The following is a 26,596-nucleotide window of genomic DNA, read 5'->3' as shown; positions in this document are numbered from 1 at the left end:
AGAAGCCTCCAAGCACAGAGCTGCTATGCTGCTTCTTCCATGGCAAAAAATTTACCACCATCTTTTTTTTTCTGTTGTTTTTCTCTGTATGACCAAAACAAAATATACATTAAACCATGAAGAGGTCAGAGATTGCAAAGGCCTCTCCTTCAATTTCAACTTCTGTGCTTGTAAATTTTTATGTCAAATCAGGAAAAAAAGTGTTGCAGTATGTAGGGATTTCTTATCTGATCTCCAGTTCTATAATTCTGTTAAAGTAGAATATTTATATTGTATGTACTTGGTATTCACCTAAACTTGGTCTATGCACAGTTGTTGAAGAGAGGAGTTAAAAATTTCAGCTGCGTAAAGATCTTCTGGTAACCCTCACCCTGCAACAGAGAAAAATTTGTAAGGAGCTGCTGGGGAATAGAATATATTCTACTCAATAGAATTAAAATATACAGGTAAATGAAAACCTCTAAAATGTGGTGAATAAAATGCATCACCAAATAAATTATGATTCATAGAATAAAAATTAAATAATCCCTTTTTTTAAATTGCAACACCAATTTTTTAAGCTTTGTTTGATACCCACTATTGTGTTTTGTATTTAGAAGTTTTGCTTAAAAGTGGTGAAGCTGAAGCTGACAATGGTCAAATTTCTCATACTTCTGCCTGTTTTGTGTTTTTCTGTCTTTTAGTGAAGGGATATACAGCTAATGCCCTCTCCATGTGCTGGAGTTCAGAAAGCGCCTCAAGATGGTAAGCTAAAGAAGGGACAAAACCAGCCCATGTCCAGCTGGATCCTAAACATGGTGGTGTTTAAAATAGGTATAAAACTCCTAAGCCAAGACATTAAGCATCCTTATTACTCTGATTTGTATTTAGGACTTTAGCCTTTCAGGAGGTTGACCTAGCACCTCTCCTTCTTTCTTTGCTCCTATTTCCACTAGGGAAGAATTACAGACCCTCTGCCACTTCCACCTATTTAAATTTGGTATATTCAAAGTCGTATTTTGACATTAATATTAGAAACTCATACGAGCATTTCAGCTTACCCAGCATTTTGAGTAGAAGCAACATTCAGCCTTCCACCCTGCAAACTCCCTGCACTTTAACTCTCTCCTAAACCAAAGCCCCAGTGCAGCTCTAAGTCTTGACTATCCAAGACTTAACAACTCCAATTAGTGAATTGTGCCCCAAATACCAAGTTGGACTCAACATCTTCCACAAGAGATGATGTAGAACATTAAAAAATATTATGTAGAATATTGAAACTATATTTATTTAGTGTAGCAGATTAATTAAACAGGACAACCTGTAGACAGATGATCATGAGTTATGGCTTGCTTAATGAAATATCATTGCTGTACAATTAGCACTATTTTTGAAAAGCTGTTGTCCTGGCAAGGTAAATCAGTTTGACACTGCCACATTCCCTCATCTTGGGGTGTGGGTAGATGCAGTATTTTCTTGTCCCTGTTAGAGAAGTACCAGAAAAGAAAATGGAGATTCAAAGTTTGTATTTGTAGAGTAATTACTTTCTGCATTGCTTGGCTAGGAAATCACAGACGTGAGGTCACTCTAATTATGTTACTCTGCCAAGAAATAACAGAGTAAAAATCCCTATGGATTTTTTACTTTTAGTATTTATGCATGAGTGGTTTGGTAGGTGAACTAAAAGCTCATTATTGGTTCAAACATACAACTTGTTCTGTCTGAAAAATAAAAAGTAAAATAAATCACAGACTAAAACTTAGAAATAGAGTTTAATTCTTCCTTGAGCTGACAGCTTATTGTTTTCCAGGAACAGCCCACTGACAACATCTCTCTGTGAGAAATGTCTTTTGAAGCAAAGTTTGTGTTTCTTTTGCAGGTGTATTTTTTGCTGGAATACATTTCTCTCACTCAGAGAGAAATATTACTTTATATTACTGTGTGAATTGCAGTTCATGAAGAGATGGAGGCAATGACTAACCTGGGAGAGGGCAGGTTTATATTAGATACCAGGAAGAAATTGCTCCTTGTGAGGGTGGTGAGGCCCTGGCAAAGGCTGCCTGGAGTAGCTGTGGCTGCCCCATCCCTGGAAATGTTCAGGGCCAGGCTGGGTAGAGCTTGAAGCAGCCTGGACTGGTGGAAGGTGCCTGGGTCCCTGTTTTTACTCTGGATTTAAGCTGCTGGTGCCTGCCAGCCTGTTTGATCCTGTGTTCATGCAGTGAACTCGAAGCATGGTATCTCATGTTGAGGGTTCCGGTGTGGTGCTTCAAAGGGCTTTTAAAAACTTTAAAAATACTGGCGTATTCTAACAGATCTTTTTTTTTTTTTTTTTTGCCTAATTTGTGAGAGAAGTGGGAAAGAAACCCAGAAACATTAATTTCTATTTCCTTAATACAACATATGACATTTCTTTGAGAAAAAAAATATGTGTTCTGTAGAAATCTTATTAAGGGATCAAAATGCAGCATGACTGTGTTAGAGGAGTATATTCCCTGTATGAGAGTGGAACAAGATTATAGAAGAAATGGAATGACCTCTCTGTTTGTGTAAATGTTTAGTATATTTGCTGTCATAATTTTTGCTTCCAGATAACCACATGTATTTTTATAAATGAACCCCAATATGCAAAGAGTTCATTCCCTAAAACTGTGATGTGTGTCAAGGCTGGGCCCTCAGGTCCCAACTCTGTTCTCTGCCATGGTGTCTTCATCTACTGGCACAGAGAGTTCAGTCTACACAGAACAACTATTTGTTATCATTATAAACTGAGTAATAATTAAACCAGATTGAGTTCATAGTTACCTGACTGCTTGACAGCTGCTGTCTCAGCTAAAAAGGCTGAAACAGCTGAGGTCATGACAAGCCAGAGGCGTCCTGAGGCATTGCTCGCCAAAATTCATGTTTACTGAGCTGCATTTTTGTATCCAATTTCAAATGTTCAATTAGAGAGTGGAGATAGCTCAATCTGGGAAGAAAGGCACATTTTTAATGAGTCCTGGGTCAGAACAAAGCAGAACAGAATTTTGTGAGAAACCTATTTTATCAGTTTACTTAGATCTGCCTCTTTTTTCCATTGTTTTCTGTTATTTTCTCCTTTTTTAAAGAGGAGAAAATAGTGTTCTTCTCATCTACATCACGTGTCAATTCACATTACATTAATTAGTTCACTTGCCTACTGTGAAGTTTAGTGAAGTTACAGGAAAATATTGCACAATAACACTAAAGAAAAATTACAAATGAGAAACTCCTTTCAAAGTGTGCAAATATCTGCTACTGCAAATTTAACCTGCCCAACCTTTCACAATTATAGTCTTTTTAATTTCTAATTACCTAAATACATTTAAACTGCTCCTTACCCATAAGTAATGTCTTACGATTATTGCTATTTCAGTGACGTCAGCTGAGAGTAACTTAGACAATTTGTTGTCTTTTTTGAAATTGTGGAACCTTTTGTTCACATCTCCATTTTCAGGATTTTCCCAGGAATCTATGGTTATATCTGAATGCTGATGAGAAGTAGTACAAAATTCCTAGAGAGTATAACCAACTCTCTAGTAGAGTAACCAAGCAGTTGGCTTCCTCTTTCTTCCTGTTTTTTTTTTTAAGTTTAAATAAATTGCCAAAATAACTTGTTTGTTCAGCCTTTTCCATGTTATGTTAATGCTCTGTTTACTCCCCATAGTCAGAGCATTACAGTATAACTCAGATCTGAAGGATCTTTCAGCTACCTTCTTTCAAGTGGAAATCCTGAACAATGTTTTTACTTCTCACTATTGACAATAACTATTTCAAGTTTGGTTATAGTTCAATTTTTTTTTTGCCTTAAGTGCTTTGTCAACACCTGCAGTTATCAATCTTTCTTGTCCTTCTGTTTTTTCACTTTTCCTTTGAATCCCATTCTAGACCAGTTCCATGCTTCCTCATTCAGGTCTCCATGAAGGATTTGCCTCAAATACCCTTTAAATCAAGTAGAAATGGAAAACCTAGGATAGTGGAAGTGAGGGAAAAAAGGATAAGCTTAGACAAGCAAACAATATCCACAGCTGAACACCCTGTTCCATACCTTGCACTATGACACTGTTCAAATTCCTGATTCTGCAAAATAATTCCAGAATCTCAAGTTTTGGACCAGAAGAAGATTATGAAATCACGTTAAAAGATGCTTTTTCAAGAATGCTGTTGCTTTGTCAGCAGGCGGGACATTATTAATTTCTCCATCTACAAACATCCAGCTTGTTTTCTGAAGTCACTGCAGTGACCACACAGACTTGGTGCTGAATACTGATTCCAGGCAGTTTTCTGACCAACACAGTCCAGGAGTTATTAGCTCAGGCTTTGTTTTACACCTTTTTCATCACAGAATTCCACTAAGTTTTTGATTTGTGGTGTTTATGAGATTACTGATCATGAGGAATAAGTTTCTCTGTCACACAGTGTGAGAGCCAACACAAGGTATGAGTCAGTAGTCTGCACCTGCACTGGAGCCTCACAAACCAGGAAACTCTGGAAGCTGTGCCTGTGAGGGCACATTGCAGCCTGTGGCTGCAATGAGGGACACAAGGGATAAGCCTCATTAAGCGCTTGTCACAGCACCTGCTGTCTGAAGCAATACTGCTGTTTGACATCTCTGTTAACAGCCTCTGACATTTTAATGCTATCCTGCATATCCATCTTCATACATATTGTTTGCCTCTTTCCTTGTGTCAAAACAGCAATTAACTTCCAGCCTGCCACACAACAATGTATTGAGTTTTATAAATGCTCAAAAATGTTGACTAGTTAAGTCAAAGTGCTGGTGCTTGACATTGATTTATACCCACTTCATGTGTGACCTGCCATTTTCTCAGTAAAAAGTGAGACTTACTGCTTACCTGCCATTTTCTCTTTGATTACTCGTGTTCTTGTTTGCATAAATTGGTTTGTCATGTATATGTCACCCTGGGATTTCAAATACTGAGTTTATTTCCATCTGAGTTGGGAATAGCAAAAGGAGGACACTTAAAAAAGAAAAAAGAAAACATAGTTGTCAGGTCACCAGCAGAGGACCTGACAACTATGTATAAAGCAACTTCATTTCCCAGGTTCTAAGGTCCTTTTGATATGCTTTCCAGACCTGAAGTGCTTTAGATGGGAGATACAATTAACATCAGTAAAAGGTGTATTTCCATCTTCTTCCATACATTCCCCATAAAAAGAGAAAGTTTTTATTTATATGGACAAAACTTTCCTCCGCCCTGGTTCTTGGCCTTGAAGAAGATATTTAAAAGTTGGTTTATTAGAAATCCTGGTCTCAAACCACCCCACCCTCCCCAAAAAACACCAAATAAAGAAACTCCCAAAACACTGTATTCCTTTTTCTTCCTCTCTAATCTTCTTAGCAGCCTTTTACTGAAAGATTTGCAGTTAGGAAATGTCAGCCATCAGAAACACACTGTGTGCCCTGAACAACAGACACCTGAATTCAGTCTCTGCTGCCACTGAGCTAAGCCTCCTTTAAATCAGTTTCCATAGTTGTCCTTTCATAGGGAAGAAAAGCAAGCACTCTCCTTTCATTTTCAAGGATTTTAAAAACTCATCTGCTAAAATGCTATGTAGAGCTAAGCTCCTCTGCCATAGGAAATTTAATCACTGGTTTGAGTGGAATAAGATTACTTCTCTAGAGGTAGGAGATTACACCTCTAGAGGTAGGAGAAGCATTATTAGGAAGCCATCTCTCATAGAAGAGATAAGCAAAACTATTTCACACATCTCTATGTATTTTTAATACAAAAAACTGCAGTTTCTGAGAATTGAAAGTGTGTGATCTTACTCCTCAACAATGATTGAATAAAAACTCTCTGTGGCTCTGCTTTCTCAATTACAAGCATTGCTAAGCTCTATTTTCAGTGACATGTTGAGAAATCAATTGAAAACTTGCCTGGAGTTTTGTCTAGGGATTGAAGACTACAGCTAGGTCTAGCAGTAAAAGGATGGAATTTTTTTACTGAAAAACAGGATTTACATTTTTTCACAATTGCTTTTGTCTGTCGCTTGAGGATTTATCAGTCAATTAAGCAGAATTATTGAGACAAACCACTGGGCTCACTCGCAGCTGACTTCAATGAGATGCCAATAGCTGAGTGCCCCTCTCTGTTTGAGGAGCACAAGCACAGCAGACAAAAACCTAAGCAAATTCATGTATTCCTTGGATTTGAGGAATTTGGTCTCTAATCTGGTTTCTACAGAAGCCTACCAATGATTCCTCCAGAAATGCCATTTGATGGCTTATTATTTAATTCCTTTCCACTGTATTATTCCGGGATTAATGTAGTAATAATAGGATTTAATGGGAAATATTACATTGTGGTGCCTGGAGTTAATAACAAGGGTCATTTAGTGGGAGTTTGTCAGTGCACTCAGCAGGAGCTATAGAGGCATTGTCTCTTAAAAGGTTTTCAACACCATCAACACCTTGAGGGATCTGTGGTGGGTCACAGTGAATTTTGTAGTGCTGAGAAAAACTCAATGCTTCAGCCTTGATATTGTGTGAAATAATTTCATTTTTATAACACAATAGACTCTGAAACTGACAAATGCTCACTTTACTCCATGGATCAAGGCTTTTTCTGATATTCTGTTGGAAGTTTGGATAGTGTCAGAGTCAGTGAGTGCTATGACTAGTCCAAGCTTTGCCTGATCCAGTACTGGGTCAGTTATCCCAACAATTCCCAGGCAGTTTTGGCTCTGTGTGGTAGGTTAATGAGATCTGCACCCAGGTCTTGTCCAGAACATCCCCCTCTCAAAGTAATGTAGATGTGAAAACAAAGTACAGGAAATACAAATGTATTTTATGAATTAAATTAAAAACATGTGAATGAGAAGGAACAGCATTTATTTCTTAAACATTTTCTACAGAAGAAGCAGAAGTCAGAAAAAACACCTGTATTGGAAGAAATCATATGGGAACCTTAGTCAGGATGGTGCTGTATGATGATCTTGACGTTCCAGTGACAAGAATTAGTGTCAGTGTAGAACAGGGGTGTGGATCTTGCCATGCATGTACACTGCTTATTTACCTCACTTCAGAGAAGTGGGATAGCTCCAACACAAGATGGCATTTTAGCATGGATATTCATGAGACTGTAGCTGGGGCAACCTTCTTCCCTGTGATATTTCCCTCTGTAACACCCACCAAATCATGAGTCTCTGTGTAACTGTGCTGTGTGCCTAATGCTGTTTTAAATGCAGATTCTGGCATTTAATACAATTAAGTGAGAGTCTCATTACACAAACAATTTGCAACAAGATTATCCCTAGGGCTCAAAACCTTGAAATAATTGAATGAAATAGTAAACTGCAAACAATAATGTGCACAGAAGTTTGACAAGGAGGCAGTCAGATGCAAATAAAATTGAGCAGAGGAGCCCATTGCTAATGAAACATCACAAGCTGGAGTGAAGAACTCTGCCTCTAGGGAGCTGTTGGGATGCCAGTGTGTAGATTAATGTGGTGTAGAGAGAGAAAAAAGAGTAGGAGCAGCAATTAATGGAATATACCAAATGCTTGGTGTCTGGGTTTTGATCAACTTGAAAGGCAATTACTTATTCCTGAGTATGTGAAATTCCTACAGCATGGCTTGGGTATGTTCCCAAAAGTATAGTGCTCCTCTGAATAAGGCTGTCCAGGAAGGACTGGGTCATAGACTGGATCACTGACTGGGTCATTTGATCTCATGCAAATATATAACATTTGATCCCATTGTCATGAACTTCTTGGTTTCAGGCTGAACTTTTTGGTTTCTCACACTAGCCTGCTGGGTCTAGGATATCTCTTGGGTAAGTGCTCAAAGTAGAAGTTCCCTACCACCTGTTTTCTGCTCCAGAGCTTTTATTTGACCATAAAATCTACCACTTTTTTTGTTGTTTTTGTTTCTGTGTGCCTTTCAGCTGAAACTCTCCTATGGGCTAGCAGGTCAAGATCTCCTTGCAGTGTAGGAAGACAATTATCACTTTCTGATTTCCACACAGCTATGTCACTGCCTTCACCTTTCCATCTCACGTGCTTAGAGAATTTTTCCTTCAACGCCTGTGAAAGCAGTATCCCTTAAGGTGATGTAAGTGTGGTGGGCATGCAGCACCCAAACACTTCCTGATCTTCTGGAAGCTGGTCCTGAATCCATCCTTTCCTGTTTATTTCTACACTATAGTTCCTGCCAATGTTTTAGGTTACCTGGTCCAACCACAGCGCCGTGAATAGTAAAAGCTGAATAAATAAATGTATATTTTTCTGACCAATTTACCTGGAGTCTGTATTTGGACTTACATGGGTGATAAAAGTGAGAAATTCCTGGCAAACAGATTCCTGGGAAACAAGTAGTAAATTGTTTGATTTAGCTTATATTTCTTGGATTCCTTGTCTACAGAATGGGAAAGAGAATCTTTCTCATTTTCTTCCTTCTTACCGTGTGGTCTTAACCCACTATAGGAACACCTTGACTCCAAATTTTACTTTTACAAAACTAAATATATTTGCATAGGAGGTAGAATCCCTCAGTCAAAGGCAGTCTTCCTGAAACACCAGGTACAGAGTACCCATGCTTTTGACTCCAGTGAATTCAAAACACTGAAACCAGCACTTAGGGAGCCACCTTAGTCTCTGGACTTTAGAGTGTAACAAGAGGGAACACAAAGTCTTTTATACAAAAAACAAAACTGCAGAGCAAAAAGCTATGGTAAGTGCTTTGAAAATGCACCTCAGTTTGGGGATGAACTCGGTGTGACATTGTTCTTTGCTGAACTTCATAAGCAACCTCTGCCTCTTTCTCTGCTTCCTCACTTGTGTTTGTTTTGCCTGCAAACACCACTTCAGGCTGGTCTGTGCTGCTCCCCCCTGACTAAAATCTGTCTGTTCATTCCCAGCCTCAGCTGAATATCTCCAGGAACTGTTTTGTGTGACAACTGCACAGGTCTTGGTACACCTGAGGTTGTGATGCCCTGGTTTGGGTCACCCTGTCTGCTGCACGTGCTGCTCAGGTCTGCCAGGATTGTTATCCTCCCTCAAGTGATCTGAGCTGGTGGAAGCGTGTCAGGGACATTTAAGAGCCCAGGTAGTTCAAGTGGAAGAAATTCTCATCATCTGTGCCCATTCAGGCCATCTGTGACTCTGCCAAGGAGAAGTGGCATTTGTTGCTTGGGAGCTCCAGGAGGACTAAAAGTCATGATGAAATATTCTGGTGAGGGCTGTGGCAGAGGAACAAAACTGGGATTAGGGGGAGGTTTCAGTAATACTCACATCTTATTCTGGCTGCTGTCACTGGTAGTTTAGTCACTGCCTAAGGTAGCTCAGAAGTAATTTTGGAATACTGCTCTTGGACTTTAAGTGGTATGGACTATTCCTCACCCAGATGTGTGGCTGTGAGCCTGTGTGTTTATCAGTGACACAAAAACTGTGAGAGGCAGACAAATTCTGCAGGCCTCCTGGGGTTCAGGTGCCCTCCTGCATCTTTCTGCTTGCTGGAAAAACTTCTTGCCAAGCAATGGAAGATACATCTCCCTCTTGTTGTCCAGGAATATCAGCGTGGCCATCTGCCTCTTGCAGCTCATGACAAGGGAAGTACTGGGGACCTGGACATTTCATAGACACAAAACTTCACATCATGATGTGTCCTTCAGTGAAGAATGTCTTTTATTGGAGGAACCTAAAAATATTCTAGGACAAAGTAAAAGAAAATAAAAATAAGGTGTCTGTTGTCAGTATTAAGGATAGAGAAACTGCAACTTTTTGCAAGAGACTCTTTGTGAAGAAAGGAAAAAAACAAAGCATTGTTTACTCTGTTAAAGCCAAAAATAAAAGTCTGTCTTCCTTATAAATCTAATTCAGGCATGGACCTGCCACAGATTTTACCTTTCTGACTCTTTGGAAAGGTTTGGATTTGTACTCTGTTGTATGGAACAAAGCTGGTTTTCACTGGGAGCCCAGCACAGGTGTTTGTCCACCTGAGGAAGTCTCATCACAACCGCATCAAACTCAGGGTGTTCCTTCCTGCCTTGTGGACTGTTTGATTTTCAAACATACCTTCTTCTACTCTGTCTGGAAACAGTGTGGTTCAGACAGCATGGTTCTGATATCATCTTCTCTATAATCTAAACATAAAAACATGCACAGGCTGTTTACAAGGGAACAACATTTTCCTTTAGGGCTGAAATCACTACTAACTTTAGAAATACCATTACTTGTTTGATGTCTCTCCAGGGAACACATAAAATATCTCCATTACTAAATGTATTAGTTCCACTGCACTTATCTGGAAAATATTACTGTGTTTTGCAATAGTTATAACAACAGAAGATTGGCTTAGTGATCAATTTCCCATTTATTTGATGTTTACTTTTGAAATTATAATTTCATGTGGCATGTTCTTGATTTTTAAAGCTTTCTTCTTAGTTTCCTTCTATTTCAATCTTCTTTATTATTTCTTCCATTACCATTGGAAATGTTGTGCCTTTTGTCCTTTGAACTTGCTAAGACAGATGGGCATGCTTCTGGTTTAGGCAGCTGTAGTGTTATAATTTTTAATGCTTCCTGTAAAGCACTTTCCTACACATGTTCCCTATACAAGCCTAACTACTAGACCTAATAAATGTAACTTTTATCATAAAAAAGAATGTAAAGAAAGGAAAAATTACCAAACAGGACTATATTCAGCCGATGGTTAATAATATGAAAAGTTTCTTCTGTATGTTAAAAAAAAAGTGTGTGTGTGTGTGTGTATATATATATATATACACACACACATATGTGTATTTCTTTGCCTTGCTAAAGGGTGAAAAAGTGATTCAAGTTTTTTGAGCTTGTTCTTTTCCCTCTTCACAGGTTATTCAGCTAACAGTTCTGGTATTGAACCAAAGTGGAAATTTCACATCATGGGGAAAGCAGGCAGTCAAAGGATGCATTTCACATTTTCAGGAACTCTTTTTCCATTGGTTTCCAAAATGATCAACAAAAAACAGGGAGGTTTAAGGAAGATTAATAAAAACAAAGGCAATCTGTTTACAGTTCAGGGTTATGTCCTCATGCTGTCAGTGGGAATGCTGAGAACTGGGACCAACTGGAATGGATGCTGGCAGCAACACCCGCAGTGCCTGAAGGATGTGACAGGACAAGGACACGATGAAACAGCACAGGACTCTGTGAGGATCCCCTGAGCAGCCACCTTCCTCCTTGCTGACCTTTTGTTTTCTGTAGATTTCTCCTGCCCCTATGTCCAGATCCCTCAATGCCAAGCAGCAGCACGGCAGAGGAAAACCCTCCAGAGTTTCTGGGCAGGCCTGGGTGAAGCAGGAGGAGGAGGAGGAGGACGGCCCTGGGGCTGCCCCCAAATGGCCTCCTGAAAAGATGGAGACGTTCCAGCCGCTCTGGGCCGGTGAGTGGCAGAGCAGGGTCGCAGGGCCAGTGACTGCAGCCGGCCTGGCCCCATCCCATCCCCTTGGACATGCCCAGGGATGATGAAGGGGGAGGAGGGCGTGGGGCCGATGCCCCATGGCAGTCGTGCTCCATTCACTGAGCCTCCCTGTGCTGGGCCTGCCTCGGGAGTGTGGATCCAGAGGGGCTCAGCTGTGTTCTCCAGCCTTTCCCTCAGCTCCTCAGCTCTCACTGTGCCTGCTCTTTGCCAGAGCCAGTTGAGGACCTGACAGAAGACCAGAAGGACACCCACAGGCGTTTCAGACATAGAGCGCAGGTACCCACAGCCGTCCCTGCCCGGTGTTCTTGCTGTACAGCTGAGCAGCACCGCTGTGGACAACTCTCTCTTCTTGGCCCCTCCTCCTGCAGAATTTGTGGAAATACGTCAGGAACGATGAACGGGAAGAGACCACCATTGCAGCCCTTGCGGGCATGGTACGCTGTGACCCCTACAATGCTGAGGCTTGTGCTGCTGTGCTGGATTTGCTCGCACAGACGGAAACGGAAACCTCCAATCTGAAGCATGTAAGTAGCTGTGGCCAGTGCCTGGTAAGGATTTTAACCCATTTTCAGTGCATTTTTAAATCAAGGACCTGATTTCCAGATCTGCCAATAATTGGCATAAAGCAGAACTTCACTGTGGGAGCAGACGGAGAGTCACCACTTTTGGAAAGCAACTACCAAGGATTTAGATATCAGATTCATTGGCTCCTGGGCAGTAAATAACCACTGGATATCTCTGTGTGCACATAAAGGAATACACACCTTAGAGGCATTTTCAGGTGGAAATAACCATGGAATAACTACATGGGTTGAGGTTTTCAAGAGCAAAAGTGCAAGCTGTGTAACTTAATACCTGATAATTTTTCTTTAATCTTTTTTCTTCTTTTTTCTTTTTTTTTTTTTTTTTATTTTAAGAAAGCCCAGTAATTTTTTGGTTCCATACATGAAATTCTTTAGATGCTGTTTTCTCTCAGCTTTACGCTTTACCCTTTTGTCTTTTGCAAACACAACTACTGAGATATTTAAGTATTTTTGTAACCAATAAAAATATTTGAACTAGTCTGAACTATGACACCTCCAAGGCCTCAGCAGAAAGCCACCACCTTTAAGACAATTGTTTGTTTACAATTATATTTATTTTGCTTCTCTTATAGCCATTGTTTTAAAATGTGTGTTGAAAAATCCCTGAATGTATATAATAGTTTTCTAGATTGTGTTATGGATTTTTTTCTTTTATTTCCAAGTCCAAGTAGGAAAAATATAAAATCAGCATCTTCCAGTGCAATTTTGCCTCTGCAGAGCAGCTTGCAGTCTTTTAAGTGAACAGTATTCTCTCCTTTTAAATCTCATGGAGAGATTTGTTGGTTCAATTCCTTTCCCCAGCCTGGTCCCATGTTATCACTATTGCCTTGCAGTCATGGTGAGAAACATGCACACAACACTATTATTTGTGTTTTTTCAGCTACCTGCTTATCTAGCAATATCCTCAGATGCCTTATATTAGGGATAAATCCCACTGGATCCCACTTCATTCTTTTGATTGTGACAGGAATATTGCATAAAAACCTCACATTGTTTCCTACTGCTTTCCCTGGCATTGGTACAGAAGATTTTAGTTCAGTCTTATTGAGTCTATTTCTAATGTATTCTAGCTTTGTATCCACTGGCATCTCTCTGCCATGTGAGAAATATTCAGAAAAATACATTTTTTATATGTAAAGGCAATATCAATTGGCCAGTTTCAGGGTTATTGTAAATCCTACTTTGTTCTGAAATATGCATTGAAAACACAAGTTATTTTCTTATAGCTTCCTTTGCCTTTGCTTCTCTAGAAACCTCTGTGATTATTTTATATGAATTTTGATCCCTTATTTTAGGCAGGATCTATGCCTGATTATCTGTACTCAGTCTGATTTCTGCTTGTTTAACTAAGCAGTTCACCACTCTTACAAGGCCACAGTAGTTTCTGGCATGAACTTCTGGAGCAAGCATGCTTGTGGGGGAAAAGTCTGCAAGAAGGTATAGCTAAGTGTGACATTCTCCCCCAACACCAAGAGACCTGGGGAAAAAAGAAACATGGATAAAGATCCACCTCAACCTGTTAATTTTTCATGTTTTGATTCTGTAGTTGTCAGGGAATGGAGGTTTTTTTCCTGATCAGTACTGAACATTTTTAAGGAAGGTAATTGATTCAAAAATTAGTAAAAAATAAAATAAAATAAAATAAAATAAAATAAAATAAAATAAAATAAAATAAAATAAAATAAAATAAAATAAAATAAAATAAAATAGTAATTAATAGAATCACAGAATCATTAAGGCTGGAAAATACTTGAGAGGTCATTAATTGCAATCATCAACCCAGCACCACCTCATGCTCGTTATAAATCCTGTTCTCAGATGCCATATCCACACATCTATGGAACCTTTCCGGGGATGATGACTCCACCATTTACATGGGCAGTCAGTTCCAATGCTTTGTATCCTCTTCTGTGGAAAAAGTTTTCCTAATATCCAATCCAGACCTCCAATAGCACAACTTGAGGCTGTTTCCTCTTTTCCTGTCCCCTGTTCCCTGGGATCAGAGCCTGATCCTTCCCGGGCTGCACCCTCCAGTGTGGAGAGTGAGCAGGTCCTGCCTGAGCCTCCTTTTCTCCAGACTCAGTCCCACCAGCTCCCTCCGCCTGTCCTGGTGCTCCAGGTCCTTCTTCAGCTCTGTTCCCTTCTCCAGACACACTCCAACCTCTCAAAGTCCTTCTGGTTGTGAGGGGCCCAGAACTGCGCATGGCACTTGAGGTGTGACCTCAGCAGTGCCAGCTCAGGGGACAGTCACTGCCCTGCTCCTGCTGCCACACCATGGCTGGCACAGCCCAGGGGCCATTGGCCTTCTTGGCCACCTGGGCAGCCCTGGGCTCATGTTCAGCTGCTGTCACCAGCAACCCCAGGGCCTTTTCCAGACACTTTTCTCCCAGCCTGGAGCTGCAGGGATTTGTTGTGACCCGAGAGCAGGACCCAGCACTTCCCCTGGTTGTACCTCACCCCACTGGCCTCATCCCATGGATCCAGCCTGTCCAGAGCCTCTGCAGAGCCCTCCTGCCCTCCAGCACATCCACATCCCACCCAGCCTGGTGCTCTCTGTGATCTTGCTGAGGGTGCACTCAATTCCCTTGACGAGGCAGTCAATGAAGATGTTAAACAGAGCTGATGAGCTGATCCACAACTCCCTCAGTACTCCTGGGTGATTCTCATCCAGCTCCATGGACCTGTGTGAGGCTGAGTTTCACAGCAGTTCATTGCCCTTTGATTAATGGATTATGGGAGCTTCATTCTGCTCCCTGCCTCTCTCTTCCAGCTCAGGGGGTTGGGTACCTTGGGAACAAGTGGTCTCATTATTAAAGACTGAGGCAAAGAAGGCAGTTCCTCATTCCTTATCTCTCTGTTTTCCTGCACATTCAACACAACACAAGGTTCTCCTTAACCCTCCTTTTGTTGCTGATATATTTGCATAAACACTTTTTGTTGTCTTTTATAGCAGTGGTCAGATTAAGTTCTAACAGGTCTTTGGGCCTTCTAATTTTCTCCCTGCGTGACCTCACACCATCCTTGTAATCCTCCTGAGCTGTCTGCTCCTTTTTTCCAGAGGCAGAAACTGAAAGTCACACATGGATGTTTCATCACTATCTGATGCAAGCCTCACTGCACAAAGCCAAGTAAAATAACCCAAGGAAAATAAGGAGTTTGTACTTTAGGTGCTTCAATGTCCTTTTTTCTTCGCCTGATCAAATGTGGTTGAATAATACTTTTTGAATGCATAAATGCATAAGAGTTAACAACAAATTGGTTTAGATTTTGGAAATAAGGATTTCTCTGCCTTCCTAAAAAAAAAAAAAGAAAAAAAGAAAAAAAAAGTTGCATGTTTATGGGTAATTTCTATGTTTATATATTGCTGTCCTTTTGAATAAGGCATGCCTACAACTTTTTACAGAATGTACAAGTGCTATATCTTCTTCCCATGAGAATATGGATGATAGGATTGCCTTATATAAAGCCCAACATTTGAAATATGCATACCTTTCCTTAAAATAGTAATGCAAAACAATATGGGGTGGGAGGGGTAAGATTTATTGTAGAGATGGTAAGGAGGTAGCTGCAGATTTTTCAAATATTTATTAATAGGTTCTTTTGTGCCATCCATTACCATAGTAACAGAATAGCTCATGCAATCATGGCCTCATTCTTCATTTTCTGAAGATAAATAGATGGGAACTGAGATGCACAGATGAGGCTAAAAACCCAGTGTCAAAACTGGATTTCTGCACTGGAAGCAGTCTGAAATCTAGATTTCTGGAGTCCTATGCATGGCTTTAGCTCAAATTCATCTATCTTTTTACTGCAGGATGAAATAATTAAGTAATTAGTCACCAAATAAATTAATTTTTTTCTCTTTTTTTAGAGCTTTGCTAGCCATTTTGACTCATTTACCTGATTGTGCATGCGTGAAGTCTTCTTTGTGAGCAGCATGTGAGGGAGCACAATGATGGCATGTTTGGGTTTTGCTGATCAACTCCTTGAGCCCAGTGTATTTCTTGCTTTGTCTTTGAAGGACTTCAGTTCCTAGGTATCACTGGCACTCTGTGTTGGTCTGAAAACGTAAATTTTAATTGAATTTGTTTGAGAAGGACTGAAATATTTAACTTTAGGGTGACAAGAGTGTGTACATCTATTGGACTCATCTCAAGGATTTTTGGAAGCATTAGTTCTCCTTCACCCATGTCTCACATTGTGTAATACTAAAGCATCACTGGAAGACCCAGTGATGCTTTAGATAAGACCTTATCCACTCAAAATGAAAGATTTATTGGGATTTTTTTCTGATTATTTCAATATTGCAACAAAATCCCTTTTTCTTCTGAACGAAGCATATTTCTGAGGAAATTGTGTTTTCTAGCTAGGAAGAACTCTAGGGAAAAAAAGTCAATCTGTTCCAGCAGATCTTTGGATTTCTAAAGTGTGAATTCTGGCACTGGAGGTTGGGGTCTCATGTGCCCTTGCCCTCAAAGATGTTGTTTCCTATAGGAGCCAGCAGCAGAGAGCCCCAGACAAGTTGATATCAGAACTGGGCTTTGCAGGGTGTGCCCCTTTCAGCTCTGCTCCTGCCCCTTGCTGTTCCTGTGTAGACAGCAAGGGACACCTCCTGAGCTGATTCCTGGCTCCCGCCCCTCATCTCACCTGGGTGAAGCTGTTGGCCAGCTGAGTTCCATGCCCTCCTCCTGGGGAGCAACTTCTGCCATCCAGCTTTTGGCAGCCCACTCCTGTGGGATGAGCTCTGGCTGCTGACAGCTCAGGAGCATTTCACTGAGTTTCTTGTTTGGAGGAGCATCAGAAACAAAAAGGTGATGCATTAAATGTTATTACTTTTTCCTTCCCTCTTAAACTGCCTTTACTAATGCTCCCTTCTCTCCAACAAAACAATGACACCTCTAATGACACTTGGAGGATCCATGTGTGTGATCAGTGTCCATATGAGGTATGCTTCTGTATTACCTCCTCTTCCTCTGCCCGGTTTGATGCACCTTTCCCTTTCTTCCTTTTATATCATTCCTTTCTCCATCACTGCAAATATTTATTTCCCTCCACTGACTGAAAAGCTCTAATTGGTTGTACCTTCAGATTGTACCTTTCCTCTGACTGTACATCAGCAAACTGTACCTTTTACACTCATGACTTAGACAGAAATTGTGTCAGGCTTTATCAGAGTTTTCCTCTTCTCTGTGATGAAATTTGAGTCAATATTCCCTCATGACTCCTGTGGAAGCACCACCTGGAGCTTTTTCAGAGACTCTTCCATTTCCTGCAGCCCTGAGTCTCTTGGCTGAGGGTTTGGAGTGAAATCAGAGAAAGACACCAGGACAAGTGCGAGAAAAACATAACCAGAAATTGTGTCAGGGAAAGAGACCTTTATTTTTTCTTTTGTGAAGACTTTCCCCAGTCCTCTTTGTGCAGCCAGTGGGGATTCTTTCTCGGCTGGGGGCCATCAAGAGGCCTGTGAGCCTTCCTCTTTGGGTGGCACCGTGACCCTCCAGACGAGTATTCACTGTCCTGGCTGGGAGTGCAGGGGCTGCGACTAGAACCCTGGGCAGAGGGACCTGTGGCCACTTCCTGCCATGCCTCCTCCTGGGGAGGGACCTGCTCAGTGGGGATGGGGACAGAAGGGAGGTGGCTGGGACCATAGGGGGGTACAGCTGGACCCCATTTCCAGCTGGAGGTGCTGGAGCTGGAGGTAGCTCCAGGGTTGTCCCCCTTATCGCTGGCAGCATGGGAGTGCATCAGGTCCCTGGCCCTCTCACTGCACCAGCTCTCAATGACACTGATGATGCTGTGGACCAATGGTCCTGTATGCTCCTGCAGCAAATGCTGCAGCCTCTGGACCAGGACCTCTGCAACAGGGCCATGTAGGCATAGGCAGTGCAGGATGCTGCTCTCTGCACTCTCTACCAGCCACCACTGATCCCAGTATATCCCCACCAACCTCTGGCGCAGCCAGGGCTGCACCAGCTCCAAGAGATGCTGCTGCTGGCGAAACAGCCCTGCCCAGACCTCAGGCAGGAGGTCACCCACAGCCATTGAGCAATGGGGGCTGTTTTCAGCCAGACCAGTGGCAGCTGTCCCTGCCTGGCTGCTGGACTCTGTTGGCCCTTCCATGTCCATGTCCATATCCCCATCCATGTCTGTGTATCACAGAAGCCTAGGGAAGAGCAGAGGACCACAGGCTGCTCCCTCTTGCAAACATCCTTGTCAGAAGTCCAGGATCAAGCCAGTCTGATCCAGGCTCTACTGGCACCTTATATAGCAGCGAGAGATGTGATGCTACAGTCATCCCTGCTGATGTCACAATCCATCTCTTGGTAACATCATCCTCTGCCACCAGTGATGACACAATTGAATGTGACAATTGAAATATGTAAGAGACAGACACTGTATTATATAAGACCCAAAGTCACAATCCATCCTCTGGTGATGTCACAATGGACATTGAGGCCCTGGCTGTGACTTTTTCCCCCTTAGCTGCTCTCACACTTCACCTTCGCCAGTAAAATTTCTGTCAAAATAAACAACTCAGTCCTGATCGTCTTCTTCCCTGTTGCTTCCATCTTAGATACATCTGATCCCAGGTTTGGGATTTTGCACAGCATTTGGGCAATGTCAAATTTGAAGTTGATGGTACTCTTCTCTTGTAAGATTCCCTTTCCCAACATGTCTCCAGCTCTCCCTCCCAAGGTTTTCTGTTCATGTTGGCTATCACTTAGGCAACTCTCCTTCACAGATTGTGATTCCTCACAGTGCCAACTGAAATTTTTCCTGCCTTCCTGCACCAGCCTATGCTGCAATTTCTGATGGTCATTAATGGATCTGTCTGTAACCTTGTCAGTTTTCTGCAGCCACAGATGCATTAACACAGGTCTAATGGTTTAACTTTAAATTATGGTCCTGTCCTTTACACTGGTTACCCAACCTCTAAATAGAATAAAGTGAGAGTGAAAATGTAGGTATAAATTCTGAGGGCATGTTTGTGTTTCAATGTCACATGCTCATAAAATGTTTTTACAGACATTCGAGCAGCAAAGGTTTTTAAGAAAGGATCATGTCTTTTTAATGCTTCCCTCACAGGAGTGTGACATCCAGGTTGATGTACTTTGTGTTAGGTTGTTGAATACTGATTTTTATTAGTGGCTTAGAAAATAGGAGCATAATAAGTCTTGTATTGCTGCACATGAAACTGAGGCAGGAGGAAGAAAGGTTCTTTTAAGAGCACATCCTTAAAATTTCCATTAAGACTTGAAATTATTAAAGAAAAAGAAATAGAAAGATTTAGGTTTCTTACACAATTCTTTGGAAGAAGAGTGCTTTCATGATTTGTGTTAGTAGCATTTATAAAGGAAAGCACAGCGACTGTATTGAGTAAAGGACATTCAGTTAAATCACTTATATTCTACTTTTTATAGCATGATTGAGTTCTGAATTATGTTCATTTTCCTTGCATTTACAGGCTGGAACAAATCATGAAGGCTTAGTTATAGGGAGTCTGTCCACGACTATAATTTTCTTCATGTCAGCATGGCTTCCTTGGATACAGGTTCACTGTCTGAATTGTGCTGGCAGGGTCTGAAGCACTGCAGGTTGTGCTTGGAGCTCAGATGGACACCTTAGGGTGATCCAAGAAGGCTTGGCTTCTATCTGCCCCACACTGAAGTAGGCAGCAAGGTCTGGTTAATAGGGCTGCTGGCTTTGAACCCATGAGCTTGGATTCTAGTGCAAACAGGTTTTGTCTCCATTTCCCATCCTCAGGAGAATATTTGTCTTGTTTGCAAAGCTCTTTCAGTCATTTAGGTGAATAGAATGGATGGGATTGCTGTAGCTCTGGAGCTCAATTTCTGTTCTTCTCCATGTGTGTCTTGTAGACAAATATGTATAAAATGTGAAGAATGAAGCTACAGGACATAAGCCAGATACTCATTTGTGCACCTGAAATAGGATTAATGAGTTACCAGCCTTGACAGGAAGCTCAAGTGCAAATCAATTTACAAAATGATAAAGAAAGAGCATCCTTAATAAACAGATTAAGCATTCTGAAGCATTATAGTTTACATACAGTTCTTCTCCCTTTACAAAATTTTCTTGGGAAGTCCATGTTCAATGGCACAGAAAAGGTAATGCCATGTTTATGACAGTCATTGGCAAACATCACAAATCAATTTACAACAATTAAATTCAGGGTTCCACCCTGCCAGAACTCTCCTGCATAGGTGTGATGTGGGCTAATGGGGCTCTTCCTGCCAAGGAATGCACACAGAGGTGTGCACAATTAGACACTGTCCTCCATCTGGAGAGCACAGTTCCATGGCGTGTCATTATGCTATTTGTGCTTGTCACTCACTCAGACAACGCATTCAGCTGGAGATTAAGTATTATTAATTGTGGTACCAGTCAACATGTTAACATAATTTATTGTATGTTCTGTTGAACAGAGAGCACTCACTGGGGAGGTCTGCTGGTACTCGCATGATCCTTGAGAATTTAATGTTCAGCAGGGACACACGAGCCCATGGCAGGAGACTGCTCAGCACAGCCTTGTGAGACTCACAGTTATATCCACAATCAACAACTCCTCTTTCTCCCCATACCCCAAAGGAGGCAGCTCTGTCTCTGATTGTGTCTCTGCTCTTTTCACCAGAGAGAGGCAGAAAGTTACTGGTAAGGCAATTCCAACTTACATGTCTGTCACTCCTACTGAATGTTTAATGAAGATTAATCTCTTGAGGTAGCTCTCTCTGCATGTTGCAGGAAAAGTTGTGTGACACTTATTACAATGTGCAAACCTTGATTCTGTGCCGGGTTGAGATCGATAGCAGTAGTCTCACATGTATTTGTAGTTGAATATCTATTGAATCAAGTCCTCCACAATTTATTTTAGGTCAAAGGACATTTCACCTCATCAACACATTGGAGTAAGAGATCTTCAACAAGAGAGTTTCAAAAATCAGATTTTTTTTTTAGTTTTGTTTCAACACTGAATTAAATTTTGAAGGCAGCTACCAGAACAGGAATATGCTCTGTAGAAAGAGCTGGTAAAGATGTGTTGCATTAGTAAACACAGCAATTTTCAGTTACTCACAGAGACACTCCTGAAAAACTCTTGGAGCTGCTGAATATCTGTAAATACATGGCTGAGCAGACACAGGATGGTGCTGTTAACAGAACACTGCTCAATTCTTTATCATTTGGATCTGGTCTTGAAATAAATAAGTGTATACAAGTTTGACTTGTGGGAAGAGCCATCTGGACAGATCCAAATGACACCACTGACATCTTTAGCAACAGCTTGAGGTCTGAGCAGGTCTGTTGCTCAAGATTCTCAGCCTGGTTGATCTCTTTTCCACAGAGGTGTAATAAATGCACGGTGCTTGGTGAGAAGAAATAAAAGGCAACTCACCATGGCAGAATGGTGCAGCATTAAAGTACTTCAGGGTTTGTCAGGAATGATTGGCAGGGTTTAAGAGGGTGCAAAATGCTACAGAAATTATTGTAAAGGGTAAAATTAATGAATAATGCCCCACTGAGAGGGCAGTTATTCCATACTGCATCTGGCACCACTGACAGTCCACATGGCGGGCTCACCAGAGAGGAGTGATGGAGGGCCAGACCTCTGCTTATTTGCATCAGTGAAAGGAAAGCTGCTGGTTTCAGTGGTGCCAGAGACTGAAAATTCACTCATTCCTACAGCCAGTCCCTATAGGCTTGGATTGTGAGGCACACAGGTTCTGTGTAAGGTTTTCTGTGTTGCTGTTCTGGTGGCCTGGAAAGGCCCAGGGATGGCCTTGGAGAGCCGACGCTTCAAAGGACGAGGAGAGACTTCTGATCTTGTCTCGGTCTTGGTGTTTATTAATTGTTTATCTAAAAGATTTTCTTTCAGCCCGACAGAGGTCTGCACAGCAAGTCAGCCATGGGCACACTCCCTAAGCCCCCGGGCGGTCACTTATCTTTATACCCTAAGTTACGTGTACAATATTTATCATTTTACTCCAATACCTTCTACTCTTATTAACCGGTGCACTTTTAGTAATGACCAATCCCAAAGTGCCACCACCACCACAGAAGATGGAGGCCAAGAAGAAGAAGAAGAAGGACAGGACACGCCCCAATTCCTCCATCTTACTTCTCTAGACCCCCCTGTACCAAAATCCTAAACCCTGTGTTTTACACTTTAACTAACTTATCCCTTCACCATTCACCCAGTGGAATCCTCCCAGTCCTCATACAGGTCTCATCTCCTGTGTAGGATCAAAATCCTGCCACCAGACACTTCTGGCAACATTCCAGGATTCCCGAGCCCCCCAAGGGTGGTCTCGGTCTCTCTGCACCTCCATCCTGAGGTGCTGAGATCCCACAGTTCTGCAGGTCTTTTTTAGAGATTATTTTGTACCAATGGAAAGGAGCTAATGAGTCCCCTGGGCTTTTAGTTTGACATACTGTTCATGCTTTGAATTCAATTTTACAGGAAATAGGAAACAGTGTCATTTTTCTTATGCACTAATCTCTTCACAATATGAAGATCCAGTTTATTTGTTTGGGTCAGTTTTTGAGTCATAATGTTAGAGATGTTTGGGTTTTTTTCCACAGTTGTATAGTTAATATAAAGATATAGATTTAATAATAATGAATATTGGCAATTTTCTTGGTGGCTCTGACATGTTATCACTGATTTATCCAAAACTTGGTGGATATGGGAAAAATATGTTTAACATGTTTACCAATGAATATCATATAATTAAATTTGGGAAGAAATTTTTCCAATAACAAAGATAAATATTTCCCCCCAGCAGCTGGAGAGGTATTTCTATTAACTGACTGCCTATCAATCTGACTCACTTGGTGCAATGAAGTCCCAATAACGCAAGTAACTTTACAGCTTTTACCTGTATTTCTGCTTTTATGTATAAGCCAAGACAGGTCAAAAGAAAGCCAAATCAAGACTTAGTCAATAAATTTTTTTTCCTGGTGAAGTGGAGAGCTTTTTCTTAGCTTAGCATGGTTGTGTAGTGTAAGTCCTGCTGTTTCACATCTCTTTATTGAGGGTTAATAATAGCAACGTGTTGCTGGTGTAGAATGAACTGTGCGTAACACTGGAATTGCAGCTGTGGGTGTAGGAGGAGATCAAAGGCCCATGGCTACTGACAGCTCACCAGCCATCAACTCCTCATAACTGAAATAAAATTGTCTTTAAATGAGCTGGTTTTGTGCATAACATAGAGCACAACCACACCCCACCACCATCATCATGTATCTCTCAAATGATATACAGCAAATTTGGATATTAGGTGGAACTGGAGATTGAGTAAGAAACTTTTGGCAGCACCCATGCAAAGATGAATCCACATTAATTAATCCATCTGAAGCTTCTCCTTGATATCATACTCATACCAAAGCACTTGGGATGCTTATGGGTCATGTTAATCTGGCAAGATAGCCCCAAACAGTCAAATTTCAGATCTCAAGAGCAGGAGGGTGAGCACAATGCCACAAAAAGTTTGTGTGTATCAGTTTTGATCTTGTCATGCTGATGAATGAGCTTTAATAACTGCATCATTTTAACTGTGGGGTAATGGCATTGCAGCTGGGCTAACATTTCATTGGTGAGACTGCAATCCTTAATTAGTGGAACAATTAATTATTTTGCATATTAGGCACGTTTTCTTGGCTGACATATGGTACAAAAAATGTAGATAAACAAGTTAGTGGAAGATGTCAACAGCCTAAGCAGTAACTTGGACACAACAACTGGGTTTCAGGTAGAGAGGTGTTTGAACATATATTTTGGATGCTTTTATAAAGTTCAACAGCTTCATTTATAGCAAACACTCCTGAGAAATTTTCACTTGAAGAATTATGTTACTCACGAAGTAACTCACGAAGCAGAGATCTTCATAAGAAACAACAAGAAGGAAACAACAAAACCATCCAAAAAAACCCCTTAGTGGAAGAACAGTTGAATCCTAGGGTTAAGCTGCTTATAGAGAAATGGTTTGAAGCGGGGCCTTAAATTGCAGTGCATGGATGTAGAAGATCCTCATTTGGGAAGGAATACAGGGTGGTTTGGGATTAAACCCAGAACAAAGGTCACCCTAACCCTGGCTTGCCATCCAGCTCAGCTTGTTAGGAATGGTTAAGGAGGGGCAGTTGCTGAAGACAAGGACATGGAATGGAATGGAATGGAATGGAATGGAATGGAATGGAATGGAATGGAACGCAATGGAATGGAATGTCTCTTCTTGCAGGCACCTCTGATTCTTGAAAAGGGTGGGACAATGCCCAAGACTCCCTCCCTCACAACCCAGGCTCAAGCATACATGGAAGCAGGATGCCTCAGAGGCCTCTGCAGCCTGTGGAGCGAAGAGGGAAGCTCCAAATCTGGTTCTAAAACACCACCAAGGTTGAATAAAGGTCAGCATGAGCCACCTCTGAATCCTGCCAAGTTGAGATTGGTGCAATAAAGCTTGACTCCTAAATGAGTAGTTGCCAAAGCTTAAACTCCCTCTTACGCATGGCAGAACGCTGGCCAATGTAAAGTGGATTTGCATCCCTATAATGACTATGCCACCTGTTCAGGCTGCTATATCAAAAACATGGACAAAAATAAAATATGTTTGTTTACAGTAATGAGGTGGTGACCTCAGCTGGCTGCCAGAGGCCCAGCAAGATTCTCTCTCACTGTCCCTCTTCAGCAGGATGGGGGAGAAAATAAGATTAAAATCTTGTAGGTCAAGATACAGACAGTACAATGGAAAAAAACAGACTAAATTCTGCACATAGAAACAACAACAAAAAAAGGAAAATAATTCTCTAGGGCATGAAATATCCCTTTGGTCAGCTGCCTTGTTGTAATCCCTCCCATCCTCTTGTCCATCCCCATCCTATTGGCATTTGAGGAGGAGTCCTTAGAGAGGCAGCTTGGTGCTGTGTGAGCATTCTACCACAAACACAAAGCACGGCACTCCAGGGGCTTCTGGGGCAAAAAGTTCACTCCACCAAAACAGAGCAGGGAGGAGGCACTCATCCACCCCAGCTCCAGCATCTTTCTCTCTGGGAAAAATAATCCAGCAGCAGTTTGGAAGCTACTGAGAGAGAACACAACACTAAGCACTGCTGAAGAAAATTTCCCTGATGGACAGAGTGGGTTGTTGTCCTGCTTAGTGTCCACTCATCGTTTAGCAAGCAAGCTTAAAAACAATCACACAAACAAACAAACAAACAAACAAACCATCAAAGTGACTTCCCCTTTACCTGGGAATGTGATACTTTAGATACTCCATTTCCCTGCCGAAAGGTGATCCTGACAGCAGTGGGGTCTCTGCTTACAGGTGGACACACGTCTAAAATGAAGGGATGTACACATCAAATGGGGTCAATTTAATATATTTAAAATAAATTTCTGTTTGTTCTCTCTTTTCTTTTTTTCCACCTGAAATCCTTGCAGAGTGGTAGGAGAATTCTGATATATGAAACAAAACTCTAGTGGGAATTTTTTGAGCAATGGCCAACTAAGATTTCAAAGTGGAATGAAAATTAATTTTGTGTCCTCCAGAGAAAACTGCTACAACAAACTTGACATCATATTTCTCTTTTAAAAACAAACTAATCAAAGACTCGCAATTGATTGTGTGCCCTGTGGGAAAACACCACAAAAAAGGCATAGAAAGGGCATTTTATTTACAGAGGAAGAAGCAAAACAACCAGTTTAAATGATAAAACTAAAAGGTAGAGGTATTTGTGAGATAAGACCAGAGGAGGTAGCTCTTCTCAGCACCCCTTTTGCAGAAAATCCCCCAAAATCTCATGGTAGATAAAAAAGGTGATGATGTGGTTTAATAGCAATTGAGGGGAAATTTCAATGCTCTACCTGTGCATCTTTGCCTTCCCAGGGCAATTCAGGATCACAAGACTTGCGCTGTGGCTTGAGACACTTTAGACTGGAATTAATACTGAGATTACAGAGAAAGTCGGACTGAAGTGTGACTGCCTGTAGTTGGGAGATAGGATGAGCTGCATGGTCCTGAGATCCCTGAGAGCTGCGATTTCAATAATTATCCTCAGAGGCGGTCTGCCTGCAGTACACTGGTTTGATGTGTCAAGTCAGATGGGAAAAAGAAATATCTAGGTTTGATAAACAACTTCACAAAAGAAAACAGCTTGTTTATTCCCAAAATTTAAGTTCCAGCTGTTGAGTACAAGATACAGGGATACAGCTGCAGGAGGGGAAAACAAAATGCAAATATCAACAAATAAATTTTCTAGAGCTCATTCAGTATTTTTGTGGAGGATGTGACTAGAAGAGTTAGAGGACAAAGAGGTGGCTAAACTGGTATCTGATTTTTTAAGATGCCTTTCTGCCTCTTTCTCTGGCAAGGCTTGTGCTATCAGATTGAAAGATAGAACATGGTATAGAACATGGAAAAATGCATATAGGAAAAATGATTTTGCCTTTGGCAGTCTGTTTTCCTGCATCTTATGGTTCTCTTAGAAAGCTTTTGGGGAGGAGCACCCTGTTAAGCCTTGTGTGTAGCCAAGATTTGGGCCTGGACTTTCCTCCTTCTGAATGAGCAAGAAGTTACCCTGAGCA

Source organism: Ammospiza nelsoni, chromosome Z (genome assembly GCF_027579445.1).
Source record: "Ammospiza nelsoni isolate bAmmNel1 chromosome Z, bAmmNel1.pri, whole genome shotgun sequence".
NCBI classification, from domain to species: domain Eukaryota; kingdom Metazoa; phylum Chordata; class Aves; order Passeriformes; family Passerellidae; genus Ammospiza; species Ammospiza nelsoni.
The sequence above is the reverse complement of the archived record's forward strand: the minus strand, read 5'-3'. Positions refer to the sequence as shown.